Source organism: Oryctolagus cuniculus (genome assembly GCF_964237555.1).
Source record: "Oryctolagus cuniculus chromosome 17 unlocalized genomic scaffold, mOryCun1.1 SUPER_17_unloc_3, whole genome shotgun sequence".
In the NCBI taxonomy this organism is placed as follows: Eukaryota; Metazoa; Chordata; class Mammalia; order Lagomorpha; family Leporidae; genus Oryctolagus; species Oryctolagus cuniculus.
Window position 1 is genome coordinate 708,215 of NW_027208204.1, and position 22,871 is coordinate 731,085.

The window sequence follows — 22,871 nt, forward strand, 5'->3', positions numbered from 1 at the left end:
AAACCTTACCCATGCCCTTGCAGTTCTGCTGCGTGAGTGTTTGCAAGAAAATGAAGAGATTTTAATGTAAAAAGTGGATTCAGTCTGCAAGTCAAGAGACAGGGGACTTGGAGGAAAAGAACCCCTGCCCCAAGGCTGTGGGGAAGGTGAGGGGGCAGGGGGAAAGTGAGAAGGGCAAGGGGGAAGGGGATGGGGCATAGGAAGAGGGAGGGGGCTGTGGGAATGGGGGGACGTGGGGGAAGCAAGGGGGCCATGGGGAAGGGGAGGGGTGGGGCAAGGAAAGAGGCCATGGGGAAGGCGTGGGGCGTGGGGAAGGGAGGGGGCCATGGGAAGGGGAGAGGGCGCCAAGGCCTCCCCGGAAATGGGTCCCTGTGCCTGCAGATTAGTACTCGGTGTTCTCAAACATGGAGAATCCCAGGGCTCCTTACAGGAAGCAGGATTCCCTTGGCACAGCCTGTGTCGGAGTGCCTGCTTGCCCAGTGCCCGTGAGGACAAGGAGGAAGGCGAAGCCGAGTCCGTGTCTGTTTCGTCCAGTGTCAGCGTCTTCATCAATTCATGACGATTCTCCCCTCCCCTTCTCGACCCTGCAAACCCGGCGAAGCACAGGGGCAAAGCCTCACCAAGCTCACGGCGACAGTGACAACTACAATGACATTTCGGTTCTGACTGTCGGGTGTTTCACGATCTCGCCGAGCCCTGAAGCCAGGGAGCATTCCAGATGTCACTGAGGGCCACGTACACTTGTCCGTCCTTACACACACGGCGCCCGCTGTTCCTGGTGCGCCCCAGTGGCTCCAGTGTCCGCCTCCACCTGCGTGGCCTTCTGGAAAACGCTGAGGTCTCGGGGTGGAGGGGACTTGGGGGACAGTGCAGCGCGGGGCGCGGGCCAGTCGGGATCACCGTCGGCACCCACGTCCCCGTGTGCGTTTCTGGAAACGTGGAGATTCCCGCCCCCAAGACTGCAGGGTTCTGCGGGCTCACCCGGACACCGGTGGTCAGGGGCCCGGCCCTCAGCTCCCGGGCAGCCCCAGGGAGCGGGTGCGGGCGGCACGGCGGGTCACGCGCTCTCAGACCCGCGTCCGGCAGGCGGGAGAAGCCCTGGGTCTCTGGTCGGGGTGCAGAGTCCCCGCTGAGGGTCCCGGCAGCGCCCCGTCTCCGCAGGCTCTGCCTCAGGCCACCTCAGCCCCGGCTGCCCGTGCCACGGCTGGTGCGGGATGTTTCGGCCGAGACTCTTAGCGCTCCTGGGTTCGGGTGTTCGCTGGCGCCCCGCTACCTGGCAGGGAGCCCACGGAGACTCCTGCACCCGCAGTCCGCGGACACAGACACCCTGCGGCCGCCCCGTCGCAGGTTCTGATCTTTGTCATTTGTTAGGAGGAACACATGATATATTTAGTAGTATGCAGTGTTTTCATAACTAAATGTTGAAATGTGTATTTAAAAATTAGACTATTAAATCTCTATCAGTAAGGACATATATTTTACATTGGGGCATTGATAAGTGTTTTTATAGTTTCTTCAGTAAATTTATTTTTATTCTATACAATTTAAACAGATAGGTGTGAATTTGTTCTAACTTTTATTTGATGAATATTCCCGTTTCTTAAGTAAATATTTTTTCTAGAAGTTTGATAGTATTGCAGGATACATGAATACTTTTTGGTATTTCTGTTTTCTCATGTTTTAAATCACTGAACTTTTGACAGATATATTGTAAGTTAGCAATTAAAACATAAATATTTGGGTAAACCTCTAAGGTGTATTTTTTTCTTTTTTGCTTTTCTTCTGATTTATTTGAAACGCAGTCAGAGCTAGAGAGAGGGAGAGAGCACGCCCATCCGCTGGGTCACTTCCCAAAAGGCCGGCGCTGGGCCAGGCTGGAGCTGGCAGAGTGGAGCTCCATCCGGGTCCCCCACGCGGGTGCAGGGCCCAGTACTTGAGCCCTCACTGCGGCTCCCAAGGTGCGCATGCGCAGGGACCTGGGCCCCAGTGGCGCTCCCGCCCCAGCACTGCGGGCCTGGGGAGTGACCCGGAAGGGAGCTGGGTCTGACTTCCACCCCCAGCACTGTTGTCTTCCGTGGCACAGCTGTGGACCCCAGTCCTCACCCCCTGCTGTCAGCAACTTGGCTCTGCTGAGGGGTGGGGGACATGGAGCAGCCCACCATGACCCCCTGGGCCTCTGGCTGTTCGCTTCAGTTAAAGGGGAAGAGACCCAGGAAGTGTTAGGAGTCAAGTGTACAGGCGGTGCAATCACGGAAGGCTTTCTGGAGGAGGTGGCACTTGAGCCAGGTCCTGTAAGGGGACAGGCAGCCAGGTCGGGAGAATGAAGGCGGCCGTGAGAGGCCGACGCGTCCAGCCCCAGGGGTGCTTCTTCCAGGTGACACCCCGGTAGCCACCGCCAAGAACATGCCTGGGGACAGTGCAGATCTGTTTGGGGACAGCGCGGCAGAGGACAGCGGTGCGGCCAACGGGCGCCTGTGGCACACGGTCATCATGGGGAGCAGGATCACCGCATCGACCTGCACATGATCTGGCTGCACATGAAGGTGGTCACCCACAGAGGTGAGGCCCCCGGGTACCCGTGGTCAACCATGGAGGTTAGGCCACCCCGTTACCACGTGGTCACCCATGGAGGGGAGATTCCCTCCCCCCCACCAGTGCTCACCCACAGAGGTGAGACCCTACCCTGGTACCCGTGGTTGCCCACAGAGTTCAGACACCCCCCGGGTACCCGTGGTCACCCACGGAGGTGAGGACCCCCGGGTACCCGTGATCACCCATGGAGGTGAGGCCCCCCAGTTATCACGTGGTCACCCATGAGGGGAGGCCCCCCAGTTACCACGTGGTCACCCATGGAGGGGAGGCCCCTCAGTTACCACGTGGTCACCCATGGAGGGGAGGCCCCCCAGTTACCACGTGGTCACCCATGGGGGTGAGGACCCCCAGTTACCACGTGGTCACCCACGGAGGGGAGATCCCCCCATACCAGTGCTTACCCACAGAGGTCAGACCCCCCCCGGGTACCCGTGGTCACCCACGGAGGTTTGGCACCCCCCCGGGTACCCGTGGTCACCCATGGAGGTGAGACCCCTCCGGTTACCTGTGGTCACCCACAGAGGGGAGATCCCCCCATACCAATGCTCACCCATGGGGGTGAGGCCCCCCCGGGTACCACTGCTCACCCACAGAGGTCGGACCCCCCTCTGGGTACCTGTGGTCACCTACGCAGGTGAGGCTCCCCAGTTACCATGTGGTCACCCACAGAGGTCAGACACCCCCCCGGGTACCTGTGGTCACCCACGGAGGTGAGACCCCCCCAAGGTACCCGTGATCACCCACGGAGGTGAGATCCCCCTCCCTGGGTACCCGTGATCACCCACGGAGGTGAGACCCCCCCCTGGGTACCCGTGGTCACCCACCGAGGGGAGATCCCCCCATACCAGTGCTTACCTACAGAGGTCAGACCCCCCCCGGTATCCGTGGTCACCCACGGAGGGGAGATCCCCCCATACCAATGCTCACCCATGGGGGTGAGGCCCCCCCGGGTACCACTGCTCACCCACAGAGGTCGGACCCCCCTCTGGGTACCTGTGGTCACCTACGCAGGTGAGGCTCCCCAGTTACCATGTGGTCACCCACAGAGGTCAGACACCCCCCCGGGTACCTGTGGTCACCCACGGAGGTGAGACCCCCCCAAGGTACCCGTGATCACCCACGGAGGTGAGACCCCCCTCCCTGGGTACCCGTGATCACCCACGGAGGTGAGACCCCCCCCTGGGTACCCGTGGTCACCCACCGAGGGGAGATCCCCCCATACCAGTGCTTACCTACAGAGGTCAGACCCCCCCCGGTATCCGTGGTCACCCACGGAGGGGAGATCCCCCCATACCAATGCTCACCCATGGGGGTGAGGCCCCCCCGGGTACCACTGCTCACCCACAGAGGTCGGACCCCCCTCTGGGTACCTGTGGTCACCTACGCAGGTGAGGCTCCCCAGTTACCATGTGGTCACCCACAGAGGTCAGACACCCCCCCGGGTACCTGTGGTCACCCACGGAGGTGAGACCCCCCCAAGGTACCCGTGATCACCCACGGAGGTGAGACCCCCCCCCCCGGGCACCCGTGGTCATCCTGGAGGTCAGACCCCCTGCTGGGCCCGGCAGACCCTCCGTGTCCCTGTGTGGCTCAGAGCCCAGCGACGGCTGCCCTCTCAGGCTACCACAGCGAGGGCCTCAACGCCATCATCGTCTATACCGCCAGCTTCCTCCCAGACAGCAGCTGCCCAGACTACCACTATGTCCTGGAGAACCTCTTCCTGTGAGCGGGCGGGGAGGGGCCAGGAGGGCAGGGCGGGCAGGAGGCGGGGAGGGGCCAGGAGGGCAGGGCGGGGCGGGGAGGGGCCAGGACGGGCGGTGCTGGCGGGGACGGGCGGGGGCAGGCAGGCAGGGTGGGCGGGGACCTCCCAGGCTCCCCCTGCTGGCCCACTCTGGGCCTTCCCTGGGCGCCGGGGCTCCGCAGCCGCCACACCACACACGTCCATCACCAACACCATCAACACCATCATCATCATCACCACCAATACCGTGAACACCATCACCGTCACCATAGCCATCGCCAGACCGGTCCTGCGGGGGCCCGAGGGGCTGCAACACGGCCCCCTCCTCCGAGCCCCCGGCCACTCCCCAGAGCCCCCGGACCCCTCTCAGAGCCCCGCGCCCCCTCCAGAGCCCCCCGCCCCTCCCCAGAGCCCTACGGCCCCCTCCCCAGCGCCCCCGGCCCCCTCTCAGAGCCCCGCGCCCCCTCCAGAGCCCCCCGCCCCTCCCCAACGCCCGCGGCCCCTCCCCAGAGCCCCCGCCCCTCCCCAGCGCCCCCGCCCCTCCCCAGCGCCCGCCCCCTCCTCCGAGCCCCGCGCCTCGCCCGAGCGGGGACCCCCGGATCCCCGAGGCCCGCGGGGGAGGCCCGGGCCGGGCCGGGCGCGGCCGCCCTGACCCCGACCCGCTGCCCCGCGCAGCTCCGTCGTCGGCAGCCTGGAGTCCTGGTGGCCGAGGACTGCGGGATCCTGTACCTGAAGGGCGCCAGCCCAGCGCAGGATGCCGGCCTCGGCGGCTCAGGAAGCTGCCAGAGGACAGACAGGAGGCGCGGGCGCGGGCGGCTCTGCGCTCGGCCCGCCCGGCCCCTCAGCTGCCCTTGGCTAGTGGACGCGGCCCCCACGCCGCCCCTGCCGCCCTAAAATCTGTTTCTGGCCACCGCCTACCAAATCTGCTTTCCGTTCATCTCTGCCTCCTCCATTTCTAGCAGGTGGAGAAATGGGAGCTGGAAAACCTTCCGGGTCTGTTCTCTCCTGAGCTTTTTCTTTGGCTGTCCCAGTTGTTAGCATGGAGACTTGCTCACCAACAGAAAACTCCCTTTTATGAAAATGCTAGCATGCAACTAAGTGGTTTATGCATTTTAGGATTTTCTGTCAGTTTTATAATTTTTTTGAAGAACGAATGATCTGTTTAATCATGGGAAACTATTGTTTCATAACTAAACTTTGAAATATATATTTTGAGAACTTATATTTATACTTAATATATATTATATATTGTATTGGCATTGATTAGCACTTTAAGTTTCTTTAGTAAAAATATTTTTATTCTACCAAATCTGCTTTCTGTTCACCTCTGCCTCCTCAATTTCTATAAATGTATACATTTATATATATAATTTATAAAGATGTATAAATTTTTATAAATGTATAAGTTTTTAAGAAAAAAACCTGTATTATACTTCATTTATTCTTCTTAGTAATTACATTGATAGCATTATTATGCAAATTAGGAGTGCATGTGGCTTCAAGATGAGTATTTTTCCTAAAAGAAGTACAGAAGATAATTTAGGGAAGGAGCAAGGGGACATTTTATTTTGGCTAATATACTGCATAGAACTGTTACACAGCTGTTTAACTGAAACGTTGCTTCGCAATCTCCATTGTTTTAGTGTGTTTTTAAAATTTTTTCCAGGAGATTCTAATAAAAATGGAAGAAGAACCAAGTTCTGCTTTGGACTCTGAAGAGACTTTTAATTCTTGTAGGTAGGTAGTAAATACAGAGATATATAATATTACATGATAATGTATAAGATACAATTTCTTAAAGGATTCTAATCTTAGAATAGCAAGGAACTAGGACTTGTGCTTTTAAAATGTGATAATATTTAAATATTACTGTGGTATGTGATTATCTGCAGAAATAATGAGTATCAGAAAATGTAATAACCCAAATTCTTGTAAATGAGCTTACATCAGATATCTGTTGCCCTCCTATCCTACAGTACACTAATTAAAACAAATGTACATGTAGTATTAACCTTTATTATAATTTGTTTTTTCTTTTTCCCATATATCTTTTACAGTACTAAAGACTTCTTTCGGAGTACCTACGAAAGGTTAAAATGCAAATGTGATTGAATTAAGATCTGTTTGTTAATGCCCTTTTAGGGCTCTTCAGCCAATGGGGCGGTTACAGCTCAAACAGGAAAGGATTCAGTTGGCAGGCCAACACTGCTGTCAAATAGTTTTATAGTATTTAAAGTGTGAAATTAATATTTTTCTACCCAGTAGGCAGTAGCTCTTGTAATGTAATAAGCTTAATTGTGAATTTGGCACTTGGGTTAAATGTAGCATTCATAGAAGCACAGTGCTGGTGTATATTTTCTTATTAATATTGATAGACAAAACCTAGAAAAATGTTGCAGTGTCACATTAAAATAGCCACAGAATTATTAGTAAAATTTGCTTCAGAAGATGAAAATTATTTTTCTGTTGCCATTATAGCTCTTTTAAACTAGCTAGTAACAGGTTATTAAGAAATACATAAATTTTCCAGTGTTCAGAAGTCTTTTTGTGTAACAACTATTTAAACTGCCTCAGAAATCCTAACCTTTCTTCATAATCAGACAGCTCAGGCCTTAAGCCTACCACTGACATACTAGAGCTTATGTCCAGGGTAACGAGCTAGTTTCTCATCTGTAAAAAGGGCATTATATTGTCTGATCTGCTTCCTTCCCACAACTTTTAAATACGGGGTAAAACATGTAAAACAAAGCCTCTTGAAAATCTAAATGCAGGGCCTGTTCCGCAGCTCACTAGGCTAATCCTCCGCCTGTGGCGCTGGCACCCCGGGTTCTAGTCCCTGTTGGGGCACCAATTCTGTCCCAGTTACTCCTCTTCTAGTCCAGCTCTCTGCTGTGGCCCAGGAAGGCAGTGGAGGATGGCCCAAGTGCTTGGGCTCTGCACCCACATGGGAGACCAGGAGGGAGCACCTGGCTCCTGGCTTTGGATTGGCGCAGCGCGCTGGCCTTAGCAGCCATTTGGGGGGTGAACCAATGGAAGGAAGACCCTAACTCTGCCTGTCAAAAAAAAAAAAAAAAAAAAAAGAAGTGATATCTGGAACTATAACAAATAAATTATGGAACTTAAATCTATGGAGACTAACTACAGCTTCATATATCTAATACTCACAGATTTATTTTTATGGCCTAGGAGGTTTTACAATGATTTGTATTAGTGGTTTTCTTCATTGATTCAGAGAGGTAGAAAACAAATGGATTTAACTCCTGAGACACTTGTATGGGGTTATATGATGCCTGAATGGTTTTAGGCCACATCTTGTTTTGGAAGTGTTGGTTTAAATTTAAGTATTTGGCTTCCAACTCATTTGCAGTGATGTGTTATGAGAATATATTATTAGTTTTATGCAGTACATCTTACAGGTTTTATAGACCAATGTTATATGTTTTTTGTCAAGTTACCTGTGAGAGAAAACTGCCAGATGTGAAAGAAGAGTTTCCTGTGTGTGCTGCAGTGGATGTTTAACTTAGGGAATGGAGCACACATGGCCACATGGTGGAAGGAATGTTGTTTCTCCATCCTCCACCCCCTTCCCAAGGGCAACTGACCTCCTTGCCAAAAGAGGAGAGCCCTTGCCAGCCCAGATGACTACAGACTATTACATTAATCTGTCTAGCTGCAGTACCAGCTGCTTGCATGTTTTTAGTTATCTTATTAGATTGTATAACAGTGACCTATGAAATTAATTGAAGGTGAACATTGTTAACTTTCCTTTTATTACCCTATGTTTCCAAAAATCTTTTTGATTAGATTATAACTTTCTGCCAAAGTTCCTAGGAAGTCTGTTTGGTTTTTGATTCATGTAATGTTTTTTTTTTTAAGGTTTTTAAAGTATAATGTCATACTGCACAGTATAGAAAATAATTTAATTTTTGTCTCATTTATTGATAGACTTTAGTCTGTTTATATAGTCGAAAAGCCATAGTAAACTTACCTTATTAGACAATTAAGTTAGATTGAACTCAGACCAATTATTTAGCATTCTCTGAGAAACTCAAAATACTCCTTTATCTTGGCATTGCAGAAATGGCATCGTACAGAATGCAAATTATTGTATCTTGCTTTAAAATAATTTTTAAATCATATTTACCTCTTCTCTAGATTCTTATATATGGTAGTTGATCACCAAGTTTACTCTATTTTTTAATTTAATTTAACTTGGCATCATTGATGAGTATATTTTCCCAAGCTGTGCTGTTAGGAAAAAATGTATTATCCTCTGATTTTTGACAAAGGGATAATTTTGAAGTAATAATCTTTAAATGTGATGTTGACTTTAAGAGACACACAAAATAATAAAAACTAATGATAATCAATAATAAGTCTTAGCCAATGTTCTATTATAATAATTTAGCTAGGGACCCTGATGCTGAATCTAAGAAAATAAAAAAGTTTCTGAATGCAAGAAAATCATGAAATACTTCTCTATGTCTTTAGATAATAAATTCTACAATTGATATAGTAGGGTGACTGGAGACTTAATTCTTAAGACGTGATGTTTGTGAGTCCTGTTTTTTTTTTTTAAATGTATTCATACTTTCTGACAGGTGCTTTACTCTGAAGAAATACTAATTTCATATTCCAAAAGAACTTTAATTGAAGAATAAAAGGAATGTTTCTATATATATATTTAATATATATAATATATATTTTTTAAGGAAAGACAGTAAAAGGCACTTGGCTTCAAATAGTGGTGGTCTAATTTCTTATATTGAAGAGAGCTTCCAAAATCGCTTCCCTTTCTCAACATGTTATGTTCTCTATATCACTGAGTCAGAGACTACCTTGGTAAAATGTTTTTTATTATTATTCTATTAAAATATTTTTGATTAGCATGCAATACTTTTATGGTACAATATTTCACTACATATACAAAGCATACCTGAAACCAGGAAAATAGCTTTTCTATGTCCTCAGATTATCTGTGTTCTGGTAGCTACTAGTTTCTCTCTCCCGGTTCTTTGTGCAGTGTGTAACACATTACTGTGAGCTATAGTGGAACAGGAGCACTGTGCTGTGAACACTGGCACCAGTGCCTTCTGTCTGTGTGTGGTGCCTGTTACCCAGTCTCCTTCCATTCTCTCTCGCCACACCCTTCCCAACCTCATTGTGGTTTTGATTTACATGTCCCTGAAGGCTAGTGATATTGAACATTTCTTCATGCTTTTGTTTTCTTTTTGTGTTTCTTCTCCAGAGAAATATCTATTCAGATTCTTTGCCTGTTTGTTAACTGGATTGTTCCGTTTTTGTGGTGTTTTGGGTTCTTTACATGTTCTGAGTCATAGTCCTTTGTTAGATACACAGCTTGTAACTGTTTTCTGTCAGCTGTGATTTGTTCCTTTTGCTGTACAGAAGCTTCTTAGTTTGGGATGATCACATTTGTCTGTTTCTCCTTTCCTCTCTGTGCTCTTGGGGTCTTTTTCAGAAAAAATTAATGTTTGCCAATATTTTCCCCCAGGGTTTCATAATTTCAGGTCTTACATTTATGTCTCTTTTCCATTATGAGTTGATTTTAGATTATGGTGAGAGGCATGGGATGAAATTTTGGATTCTGGGTATGGATATTTTATTTTAAAGATTTATTTATTTCTACTTGAAATGCAGAGTTATAGAGAGGCAGAGACAGAGGGAGAGAGAGGTCTTTCATCTGCTGGTTCACTCTCCAGATGGCCACAATGGCCAGAGCTGCACCGATCCAAAGCCAGGAGCCAGGAGCTTCTTCCAGGTCTCCCACATGGGTGTAGGGGCCCAAGAACTTGAGCCATCTTCTACTGCTTTTCCAGGCCACAGGAGAGAGCTGGATCAGAAGTACAGCAGCCAGGACTGGAACCAGTGCTCATATGGGATGCCAGCATTGCAGGTGGTGGCACTGCTAAGCCACAGTGCGGCCCCATGGGTATGGATATTTAGGTTTAGGTTTCCCAGCACCACTTATGTAAGAGACTGTCCTTTCTCTGGTATGAGTTTTATCAGATTTATCAAAGAGCAATTGGCTGTAGGTATGTAGATTAATTTTTGAGATCTCTATTTTGTTCTAATAGTCTGTGTCTGTTTTTATGCTGATACCATACTATTTTGATTACAGTAACTTTATAATATGTCTTAAAATCGGATGTTGTGATGCCTCCAACTTTGTTGTTCAAGATATCTTTATCTATTTGAGTTCTTTTAAAGTCCTTCTATATGAATTTTAGGATTGGTTTTTCTAGTTCTGTGAATAATGTCTTTATTATTTTGGTTGTAATTACACTGAAGCTGTGAATTGCTTCAGGTATCATGGACTTCTACTAGTATTAATTTTTCTAATCTGCGTACAGAGAAGAACTTTGTGTTTTCTTTTGTCTTCTTCACATTCTTTCATCAGTGCTTTGCAATTTTTATTGTAAATGTCTTTCACGTCCTTGGTTAAATTTTATTCTGGGTGATGGGAGGGCAGGTCTTGGCCTCACAGTTAAACTGTTAAGACTCTCGTGTCCCATTTGGAGTGCCTGTGTTCAATACCCGATTTCACTACTTACTCCAGCTTCCTGCTAATCCAGACCCTCAGAGGCAATGGTAATGACTCAAGTAATTTGCCTTCCATTTCTGGGACCTGGGTTGAGTTCTTGGATTTTAGGCCTGACCTAACCCTTTCTGTTGTGGCATTTAGAGATTGAACCAGCAAATGGGAGCTGCCTGTCTCTGTCTGTGTCTCTCTCTCAAATAAATTTTTAAAAATTAAAGCTTATTTCAAGATATTTCATTTTTCTATAACTATTGCCAATAGGATTGCTCTTAATTTCTCTCTTAGTGAGCCCATTATTGATGATAAAAATACTGCTTATTTTTAGGTCTCAATTTTGTTTCCTGCAGCTTTACTGAATTAATTAATCAGTTCTGATAGTTTCTTGGTGGAGTCTACATTACTCTGTATAAAGAGTTACATCATCTGCAAATAGGAATACTTCAACTTCTTTCAACTTCTTCCTTCCTTTCTTTCTTTCCTTTTTTTTTTTTTTGGACAGGCAGTTAGACAGTGAGAGAGAGAGACAGAGAGAAAGGTCTTCCTTCTGTTGGTTCACCCCCCAAAATGGCCACCATGGCTGGTGCGCCATGCCGATCCAAAGCCAGGAGCCAGGTGCTTCCTCCTGGTCTCCCATGTGGTTACAGGGCCCAAGTACTTGGGCCATCCTCCACTGCCTTCCCGGGCCACAGCAAAGAGCTGGACTGGAAGAGGAGCAACCAGGACAGAATCTGGTGCCCTGACCGGGTCTAGAACCCGGGGTGCCAGCGCCGCAGGTGGAAGATCTTAGAAAAAAGATCAGAGCCAAAGCAAATAGAAAGAAATTTTTCTTTTTTTCTTCTTTTTTTTTATTTGAGAGGCTGGTGTTGTGGCATAGCTGGTAAAATGGCTACCTGCAATGCCAGCATCCTGTATAGGCACCAGTTCAAGTTCTGGCTGCCCAGCTTCCAATCTAGCTCCCTAATGCACCTGGGAGAGCAGTGGAAGGAATCCAAAGTGCTTGGACCCCAGAATCCATGTGGAAGACCCAGAAGATCCTGGAACCTGACTTCGGTCTGGCCCAACCTTAGTCCTTTATGTTCGGTTCGGGAGTGAACCAGCAGATGAAAGATATCTCTTTCTGTCTCTTCCTCCTCTGTGTACAACTCTGCTGTTCAAATAAATAACACAAATAAAAAAAAAACAATTAAAAAGTGATTGATTTATTTGAATGGCAGAGTGACAGGAGGGAAGAGGGGGAGGGAGGGAGAGAGAGCTTTCACCTGGTGGTTTCACAAATGGCCACATCCAAGTCTGGGTCAGGCCAAAGCCAGGAGCCAAGAACTCCATCCTGGTTTTACACATGGGTGGCAGAGGCCCAAGTACTTGAGTCATCATCTGCTCCTTCCAAGGTGCATTAGCGTGGAGCTAGATTAAAAGTGGAATAACTGGGGCTAGTGCTGTAGCATAGTAGGCTAAGCCTCTGCCTGTGGCACTGGCATCTCATGTGGTTGCTGGTTTGTATCCAGGCTGTTCCTCTTCCAATCCAGCTTTCTGCTATTGCCAGAAAAAGCAGTGGAAGATGGCCTAAGTGCTTGGGCTCATGTATGTGTGTGGGAGACCCAGAAGAAACTCCTGGCTCCTGGCTTCAGAACAGCCTACCATTGGCATTGTGGCCATTTGGGGAGTGAACCAGAAGATGAAAGAACTTTCTCTCCATCTCCCCCGCTCTAACTCTACCTCTCAAATAAATAAATAAATCTTTAACAAAAAAGTGGAATAGCTGAGACTGGAACTTACAGTCCAATATGTGATGCAGGCTTCCCAAGCTGTAGCTTAGCCAACTGGATCACAATACCAACCCCAGATCTTTATCAATTCTTCCATTGTACTAACATTTGGTTTGGTTTATTCTTGTTTTTCTAGGTCCTTGGTATACATTGTTAGGTTGTATGTTTTATAACTTCTTTTTTTTTCTTGCTCTTCTTTTTTTTATTTTTTTTTTTGATTGAAAGGCGGAATGACAGAAAAAGAGGGACAGAGAGAAAAAGAGATGTTCCATCTGCTGGTTCATTCCCCAAATGAATGCAACTGCCTGGGCTTGGCCAGACTGAAGCCAGGAGTCTGGGACTGCATGTGAGTCTCCCACATGAGTTGCAGGGACCCAAATACTTGGGCTGTCTCCGCTGCTTTCATAGGCACATTAGCAGGGAGCCAGATCATAAGCAGAACAGGCAGGACTCAAACAGGTGCTCAGATATGGGACAGCCATGTCATGAGTGGCAGCTTAACCCTGTGTGACACAACACCAGGCACTGATCATTTTTTTTAATGTAGGGACTTACTATTTTATATTCATCCTTAGGAATCCCCAGAATTTGTATATTTCTCTTAATATTGGCCTGCACAGTTCAAAGGCTATCTCCATTTTATATCCTTTTTTTTGGAGGGGAGGGGGGTCTGGTTTATTCCAACAGATGTCTTGAATTTCAGATAATATTTTTTTCTTAGCTTGGTCTAGTCTGTTATTGAGGCTTTCAGCTGTACTTTTTATTCAACACTGAATTCTCCATCTTCATGATTTCTGTTTGACTCTTTTTCAAGATCTCTGTATCTTTGCTGAATTTCTCATTAAAGCCATGAATTGTTTTCTGGCTGTTTTCATCTCAGGGTGTGTTTTCTCTTGTATCTCTTTGAGCATCCTAGTAATCATTACTTTGAATATCAGGTATTTTTAAGTCTCTTTTCCTTGGAATTTGTTACTCAAGCATTACTTTGTTCCTTTGGAGGTGTTATACTGCCTTGCCTTTTCATACTTCAGTGTTCCTACATGGATATTTGTCATCTGGCAGAATAGCTGTTTCTTTCACAAGATTGATTTGTTTATTTGAGGCAAAGTTACAGAGCAAGGGGAAGAGACAGAAAGAAAGATCTTCCATCCAGTGGTCACTTCCCCAAATGGCCACAGTGACCAGAGATGGGCTGATCCAGAGCCAGGAACCAAGAGCTTCTTCCAGGTCTCCCCATGCAGGAGCAGGGGCCCAAGTACTTGGGCCATCTTCTGCTGCTTTTCCAGGCCATAGCAGAGAGCTGGATCAGAAGAGGAGCAGCTAGGATACAAACCAGCACCCATCTGGGATGCCAGCACTGCAGGCGGAGGCTTAGCCTACTAAGCCACAGCACTGGACCCTTCTTTCACTTTTAATCAGTTGATTTTGTGTAAAAGACTTTTTCATAAAAATGTGTATTCGGGTACCTGGTAGGAATTTTGGCTTTATTTTAATTTGGATGCTGTGGAACTCTCCCAATGTCTTCTTTCATAGCAAAGGATGACAGTGGCATTTGGGACATGGGGTTCTCTCCTCAGTCCTCAAGGAATTCATGGTTCTTGGTAGCAGCTCATATGGCAGGGTCCAGGGCCACAAGGGTGTCACCCTCAGTCCACTGTGTCTGAGGTGCAGGAATGCTGCCCTGAGGTCTGAAGTGGTTGCTCAGGTGCTCGCGTTGGCAGGGATGTGTTTGCTGTCACAGAGGCACTAAGTCCAGCAAGGATTCAGGTGTTCCTGGAGTGCCAGCCCCATGCTTCCATACAATGCCTGAATACTCATCTACTCATCTGCTTTTTTTTTTCCCCAGTTACTCTCTCTGTGTTGTACTGCATGGAGTTGGGGGTTGAGGGAGGATTGGAATGAGCAGTCTTGTGGCCACCTATGCTACAATGCTAGATCAAACCTAAGCCCTTCAGCCTGGAAAAAAAAAAAAAGCCTGCAGACTCGGGTATGGTCAAGCGCAAATTTGTCATGATCTGCCAACAGCTGACATGGACTTGCTACCTGAGACCACTGCAACCAACCACATGTGATGCTGGCCTGGATTTAAGTCTAATTCACTGGGGCTGTGGTCTCCACTTGGGACAAGGGCTGGTCCTCTGTCTATAAGCACTGACCTTGGGACTGTTAATACCTGCCAAGCGATGGTTTTATCAGATCTGTGATGCAGTTCTGTGCTCACTTTATTGCCCTACTCCCTCATGGCTGGACCTTGTTCCTCGCTTGCCTGTGGTCGGGGAACAAGGGATGGGGGAGATCTCTTGGCTGTCCATTTTGAGAGTAAGTTGGCATTATCTTGTAGTTGTGTGCCAAGCCCTTAGGAGGTTGAAGGTGATGCAGGCAGAAAGAGTTGTCTGTTCCTACGTGGGTGCAGTTCTTCACCTGGTGTTAGGGCAGGTTTGTCTCCGTCTGCACATGCAGGTCCGGTTATAGGAGCCTTCCTGTCTGATGCCACTGTAGTGGGACTGCCACTGATCTCACTTTCCTGCCCTACTCCTTTGTGGTTGAAGTCTTCTTTGCTGTCTGCTTGAAGGTAAGCAGCTTTAAGGCTAGGTCCTAACTCACTTTACTGCCCTGCTGCCCAGGGACTGGAGTTTACCCTACTGTATGCTGGAGTTTGAGGCAAGAGTACATGGCCGAGGAGGATCCAAAAGCTCAGTCTGTGAGTCCTGTCCAGGAGGCAGAGACCATGGCGTCCTCTCTGAGTCTGGATTTCACAGTCGCAAGCCTGGTCTTGAGTTTCAAGTCTAAGGTCTGGACTTCCCTCTTCCCCAGGCAGTAACTGTTTCTCTCTAGACTGGGCTGCTCGGAGCTTGGGGAAGGGTGATGTAGTAAAAATTTCCTTCTTACCCTTAAAAAAATGATTGATTGATTGATTTGAAAGGATTAGCATCAGAGACAGAGAGAGAGATCTTTGATCCACTGGTTCACACCTTTGATGGCCTCAATGGCTAGATGTGGGCTAGATCAAAGCCAGGAGTCAGAAACTCCCTCAGTATCTCACAGAGGTGTCAGGGGCCCAAGCATTTGGACCATCATCTGCTGATGTTCCAGTTGCATTAGCAGGGACTGGATTGGAAAGCAGTCACTTGAGACAGGAACCTAAGCTCCCAAATCAGCTGTGATTTAACTCACTGTGCCACAATGCCCCTTGTTGCCTTCTTCACTACCTTGTTATTTTTTAATTTTTTATACATTTTTTTATTTGACAGGTAGAGTTACAGACAGTGAGAGAGAGAGAGACAGAAAGAAAGGTCTTCCTTCCATTGGTTCACTCCCCAAATGGCTGCTATGGCCAGGACTGTGCCAATCTGAAGCCAGGAGCCAGGTGCTTCTTCCTGGTCTCCCATGCAGGTGCAGGGGCCCAAGCACCTGGGCCATCCTCCACTGCCCTCCCGGGCCACAGCAGAGAGCTGGACTGGAAGAGGAGCAACCGGGACTAGAACCAGCATCCATATGGGATGCCAGCACCACAGGCACTGTGGTCACCTTGCTTTGGCTTTTGTGAAGGTGACTTAGTTTGTGAACAGCTATTCAAATTAATATCTGTGTTGAGAGATGTTCACCTGAATATCTTACCCAGAGCCATTTGGTCCTTCCCAGGGAGAAGTTTTGAAAGTTACAGTTAGCCGGCGCCACGGCTTAATAGGCTAATCCTCCACCTTGCGGCGCCGGCACACTGGGTTCTAGTCCCGGTCAGGGCTCCGGATTCTGTCCCGGTTGCCCCTCTTCCAGGCCAGCTCTCTGCTGTGGCCAGGGAGTGCTGTGGAGGATGGTCCAAGTGCTTGGGCCCTGCACCCCATGGGAGACCAGGAGAAGCACCTGGTTCCTGACTTCGGATCAGTGCGGTGCCATTGGAGGGTGAACCAATGGCAAAGGAAGACCTTTCTCCCTGTCTCTCTCTCTCTCACCGTCCACTCTGCCTGTCAAATAAATAAATAAATAAATAAAAAGAAAAAAAAAAGAAAGTTACAGTTAGTTTAGCCTTTTGAATCTAGAAGTTAAATTATTTCTTGAACAAGAAAAAAGCCACACACATCAATTTATACTCTCTTGAACTGCTGAGTGTATTTTAAAAATGATTTGAAGTCTTGATAGTAAAGATTTTTATGTATCTTTATAAGTAATCAGCAACTTGAAAGAATGCAGGAAATACCTTCCCATCATTCACATTTTTTGGTTTAGTACCTTTTGCATTCATATGTAAAATTGTCATACATCTCATTTAAATAATAAACAGCAGTTCAAAGCATTAAAGGAGAGAGTGATAGTGGGACACAATCCTTCTTTGGACAACAAGATTTAAAATTCAGAAATTTGAGTTCTAGTCACACTCATACAATCAAATTTTATTTTGTTTAATGATATGAGCTGATCAGAATCAATTAATCTGGCAGTTATACTACAGATAAGGGGGATCGACCTGAATCCTCTCCCCTCCATGCCGCCATTTTAAACTTCTAAGGCCTAGATATTTTAATTATTTTTCCACAGATTCATACCTTAGTAGGTAGCAGAGGAGGAAGGAAGGACTAGAATTAAGCTTCCTTTTCTGATAGCATTGTTTTCCTGACTTCATTTCGTTGCCTGATTTTTGTTGTGAATTTATAATTATATGATACAAACTTTGTGTGTTCTTAAGAATAAATACATGATTTAGGGAAGCAAAATGGAAAAAAGCACAAAGAAATAAGACAAAGTTGACATCTTAGCTCTGCCACTTACTAAACATATAACTTGAGGCAAGGTAACTAACCTCTCTGATTGCTAATTACCTCATCTGTAAAATTATATTTTCAATAGCATCTATGTCATACAGTTGTAGTTACCTATAAATTGTGTGGAACCCCTGGCCCCATTACATAACATATAGTTACTAGGTAACAAGTTTTCTTTCTTCACATGTTCTTTCCCTCTCTTTTCTAAAGTTTCCTTTAACTTTCAATCAACTGTTTCACCTGACAAATTTGGCCCTTATCTCAGAAAGTTTTTTTAAAAAATCACTTATAGTTCTAAATTGGTAATAAATGAGTATTTTAAGAATCTGATTTATCTACAATTACTTGTAGCTTATATAGTGTGAATCTTTATGTGACCCGTTCTTATATTTAGTCTAACAACCTCATTATATTTAGTCTAACAATCTCATTATCAGATGTTCTTATTTCTAGTTTCCGTATTTGTTCCAGAAGCACCACAACCTTTATAGTTATGATTTCAGGGAGCACAATGTGTGCAACCTTTTTTTTTTTTTCAGAAACCAAAGACAAAACATGACCTTTTGTTGTAATCTCCACAGTGGAGACACTTTTGAGAGGAGAAAGAAACATTTTTGATCGATGAGCATGTCTTCTTGACAAATGATAGTAGAACTGGTCAGTATCTCTTTTTATATATTGTATGAGTATAATCTCTCTGAACTAATTGATTACTTAAGGCTCTGAAATTACTACCTTCCATTAAAAAGGTTAGCTGATTTTTGTGTCTGTAGCCTTACATTAACTTATTTTTGCATTTATAGTCTTGAATTAAGTAACCAAGCTGGTTTGACCCTACTGTTACAGTGTGAGCTCCTTTCCTTTGGAAACCACTTCAAGCCATTTTGATTATCTTCCACCAGGCTGTATGTGTTGTGTGTGTGTGGGGGGGGTTGTTTAAGTTTGCTTATTTACATAGTCAGCCATAAGCCCCATCATCCAAGGCATGCCAGTGTTTATCTTTGAGTAGACAGGCATTCGTTTGAAACATAGGGTAAGCTGCTCTGAATCAGTCCCTTCCCCTACACAGACTTCTTTTTGTTGTTGTTGTTGGCACTGTATTCCAGGTTGAAATGCCTCCCCATCAGTGCCATGGGTCACTGTTGGTAATATATATTAGTGTGTTGTGCTTTGTAGGTATGGTGGTAAAAATATGTAACATAACCTATATATTTGGTCAATAATACTGAAGTTATTTGAGGAAATATTGCATAAACATTCAAAAGTGGAACCCTTTTTAAAAATTTACAACAACTTCTTATTTATTTACTTACTAACTTGCTTAGTAGTAATATATTGAACTCTAATTTTCATTATCTGATATTTGACTTCACAGCAGGCTGTTATACTCAACAATATGGTTTAAGGGAGAAATTTTCAAAGAAATTTTATTAGAAATGGAGATTTAAGATTTGTCTATTTTGTAGACACATTGCCTTGATTGTTGGGACATAGTGGCAGCAGTTAATTTTTTTTAAGATTTATTTTATTTATTTGAAAGACAGAGTTACAGAGAGAGGTAGAGCCAGAGTTGGGGGATCTTCCATCCTTTGGTTCACTTCCCCAGATAACCGCAATGGCCAGAGCTGAGCTGATCCGAAGCCAGGAGCCAGGAGCTTCTTCCAGGTCTCCAACGTGGGTGCAGGGGCCCAAGGACTTGGGCCATCTTCCACTGCTTTCCCATACCATAACAGAGAGCTGCATTGGAAATGGAGCAGCTGGGACAGAAACTGGCGCCCATATGGGATGCTGGCACTACAGGCTAGGGTTTTAACCTGCTGTGCCACAATGCCAATTGCTGTAGCAGTTAGTTTTCTCATTTTATTGTTAATCCAGGGCTTTCAAGTACTTTTCAGAGCTCTCTCTCTCCCTACTCAAGAGAATACATCTTCAGTCATTCTGCATAACTTTCTTGTACTTCCTTTGTAGACAAGCCTATGTGTTAAAACTAATAGACTCAGGGACCGGCGCTGTGGTCCAGTGGGTTAATGCCCTGGCCTGAAGTGCCGGCATCCCATATGGGTGCTGGTTTGAGACCCAGCTGCTCACATCCTGTCCAGCTCTCTGCTATGGCCTGGGAAAGCAGTAGAAGATGGCCCAAGTCCTTGGGCCCCTGCACCCACATGGGAGACCAGGAAGAAGCTCCTGGCTCCTGGCTACAGATTGGCACAGCTCCAGCCTTTGCGGCCATCTGAGGAGTGAACCATTGGATGGAAGATTCTCTCTCTCTCTCTCTCTCTCTCTCTCTCTACCTCTTCTCTTTCTGTGTAACTCTGACTTTCAAATAAATAAATCTTTTAAAAAAGAAAAACTAATAGACCCAAAGGAATCCAAACACAAGCTCCTCCTCTTGGAGAACCTGTGCTTTAGTTAAGAGAGAGATACTTGGAAATAACTAACACAGCTGATAACTGGGGTTACAGTGGAAGATTTTATCAAGGATCTGGAAAAGACCAAATGGGGTAATTGAAATTAAATGGGACTTAGGAGGAAGATCTGTTTGCTCAGCACTCTAGAGGGGCAGGAGTTTGCAGGGAGATGAGTGATATGAATACAATCTTCATTTTCTGCTCCTTAGGAATGTATCCTTTTGGTTTCTTCTGCAGTTTGAGAGTGGGTTAGATTTGGTTTTACTTTAGTCAATGACAGAATTGTGCCTTACTGATAAAGATAGCTAATGTGACCCACAATATGGGTAGTCACATAGCTGAGTATCTATTTCATGTGGTGACAGTGTTACTTTGCATGAACTGCTATTTTGATTAAAGTTTTAAATTTAGTTATATTTGAATCTTATCAAAATATTTAACTGAGAGTTGAAAATGAGATCACACACTATTTGAAATATTTGATAATGGGTATTATGTGCCTAGAAATATAAGGAACATCAGTAAGATAGCTATGATATTAAAAACAGCTTGTTACTGAGAAAAATGTTGAAAGTTAAAATATGCCCCAGTATCATCTGTGTATAGGGATACAATTTACATTCTAGGGTTATATGTACAGTAGTCAGAGATAGAGAAGTGGTTTAGTCTGGTTGACATATTCTCAAACAGCTCCAAAAACTTTATTCTAATCAACCTGTTCAGATTAGGAAACTAATTCAGGTGCATGCCCTTTAGAAGCAAAACAGGATAGTTGCACACTCTGAACTCTCACTTCTTTTTAAAATGTCCTTTTAGGTCTTAAAGTTATCTTGAACAGCACAATTCTGCTGTCATAGAACTAGACTTAGACTTCCTGTTCTCTGGATTTTCTTTAGAGCACAGTAATAAGTTCACACTCTCCAAGGTAGCTACTGTTTTGCTCCATCCTTTCTCTGTGTTACCACACCTAGAACCTACTTATCTCATTTGTACTTTGTAAGTCAGACTTTTTTCCCCATATGAGAGATTTGAGTGAGGGTGGAAGGGCATAAGAGAAATGAATAAAGCCAAAGTGATTTGTTTAGTGATTTTACTACTGCCCCCTTTCTCCTATGCCATCAGAGCTGCTGATAGATTCTAAAGAAGGAACAACCATTTTCCTGCTTTTATATCACTAGATGCCATTTCTAATCATAGTATTTTATGTATTCAACTCAGATGCAGAGATAGAAAGAAACAGAGGCAAACACAGAAAGAGAATTCCCATCTACTGGTTCACTCTCTAAATGACTGTCATGGCTGGAACCAAAGCCAGGAGCTATTAACTCAATTTAGGTCTCTCGCATGTGTGTATGGACCAAGTCACTTTGCCATCACCACCTAATGGCACTACTATAAAGGCTGTATAGAAAAATGAGATTTTTGGGGGTGTTAAACCTCAATTTTACAGTAATATTTCTGGAAACATCTATTTGGTTCATAAAAAGATATCTGTGGGGCCAGCACCGCAGCTCACTTGGCTAATCCTCCACCTGTGGCGCCATTACCCCGGGTTCTAGTCCCTGCTGGAGCACCAGATTCTGTCCCAGTTGCCCTTCTTCCAGGCCAGCTCTCTTTTTTGGCCTGGGAGTGCAGAGAAGGATGGCCCAAGTGTTTGGGCCCTGCACCCGCATGGGACACCAGGAGAAGCACCTGGCTCCTGACTTTGGATCAGCGCGGTGCACCAGCTGCAGTGTGCTGGCCGCAGCGGCCACTGGAGGGTGAACCAATGGAAAAAGGAAGACCTTTCTCTCTGTTTCTCTCTCTCTCTCACTGTCCACTCTGCCTGTCAAAAAATAAAATAAAAGTAAAGATATCTGTGGTCATATAATTAAATTTTTATGGCATTTGTTGGGGGAATATTCAAATTATTAGGAATATAGATAACACAATAGCAAATTTAATATACCAAAGGGAAAATCAGGACCAGATTTAGGTTCTGTTAAAGTATTTGAACTTTAAAATAGTTTAAAATTTTTGTAATAGGGTCACTTATAGCTAACAGAGTTTTGATGAAAATTTAACTTGGAAAAGGAAATAAAAAGAAAATGGTTAATCTTTCATTGTGATTTGGAAAAGCTGTTTTTGAAAAATTAGTAAGAAAAATACTACTCCTGGAGCCAGCACTGTGGTGCAGCTGGTTAAACTGCTGCCTATAGTGCCAGCATCCCATATTGGCACCAGTTCAAATCCCGGCTGCTCCAACTCTGATCCAGCTTCCAGCTAATGTTTCTCTGAAAGATGGTGCAGTAGAAGATGGCTCAAGTGCTCAGGCCCTTGCACCCATGTTGGAGACCCAGATGAAGTTCCTGGATCCTGGCTTTAGCAGTGACCAGCCCCAGCCAATGTAGTCACTTAGAGAGTGAACCAGCATACTCTAACCAACCAGAATATAATCAGAAACTTAGAGGAGAATAATTGAATGGCTGAAAGGTCTGCTGATTAAAGTATATTTCATCACAGGAAGGCTTTACCAATCAATCCTATTTTCTTCCATTTAGTCTTATTTCTCATTTCTCCCTTTATTTAAAATTTAAGAAGGTGATGATGTCAAAATAGACTGAAATATGCAATAAGTGTAAAGTCTGAGCAAATGACAAAGGTGTATAGATTTATTTCTAAAAGCTAATGTCTAGTAGTCTCCTCTTATTCCCTAGTATATTCTACGACCTCAGGAGTGTTGTATACATCAGTAGATGCATGAAACCACAGAAAATTCACGCCTTGGCCCTCCAAACTAAGTCCTTACTATCACACACTATGGCTGAAACTTCTGTAATTTTAGGTACAAGGCTAAAGTAGCCTGACATTCTTTTTCTCCCCTCACAAGATCATTGATAAAAGTTTCATCCCTAATGTAGGTCAACGTCAGGGTATATATTTTTTTCTTTAATAAGTCAAACTGTTTTACCTTTTTAGTTTGCTTTTCTGTGAGATACCTGAATTACCACATCACTATTCTTGTGCTTTGGAATCATTATTAAACAGAATAAAGCTTCCTTGAGCATA

The 22,871-nt window shown here is 45.4% G+C and overlaps 1 long non-coding RNA gene across 1 annotated transcript in view; it reads left to right on the forward strand.

Moving 5' to 3' along the window:
• Positions 1–22,871, forward strand: part of LOC138847903 (uncharacterized) — an 89,904-nt gene that overhangs the window by 53,617 nt on the left and 13,416 nt on the right. Inside the window, exons 3-5 of the long non-coding RNA XR_011385782.1 lie at positions 2,375–2,559; positions 6,000–6,070; positions 17,955–18,072. This is a non-coding gene — a long non-coding RNA (uncharacterized lncRNA). The remainder of the gene's footprint in view (positions 1–2,374; positions 2,560–5,999; positions 6,071–17,954; positions 18,073–22,871) is intronic.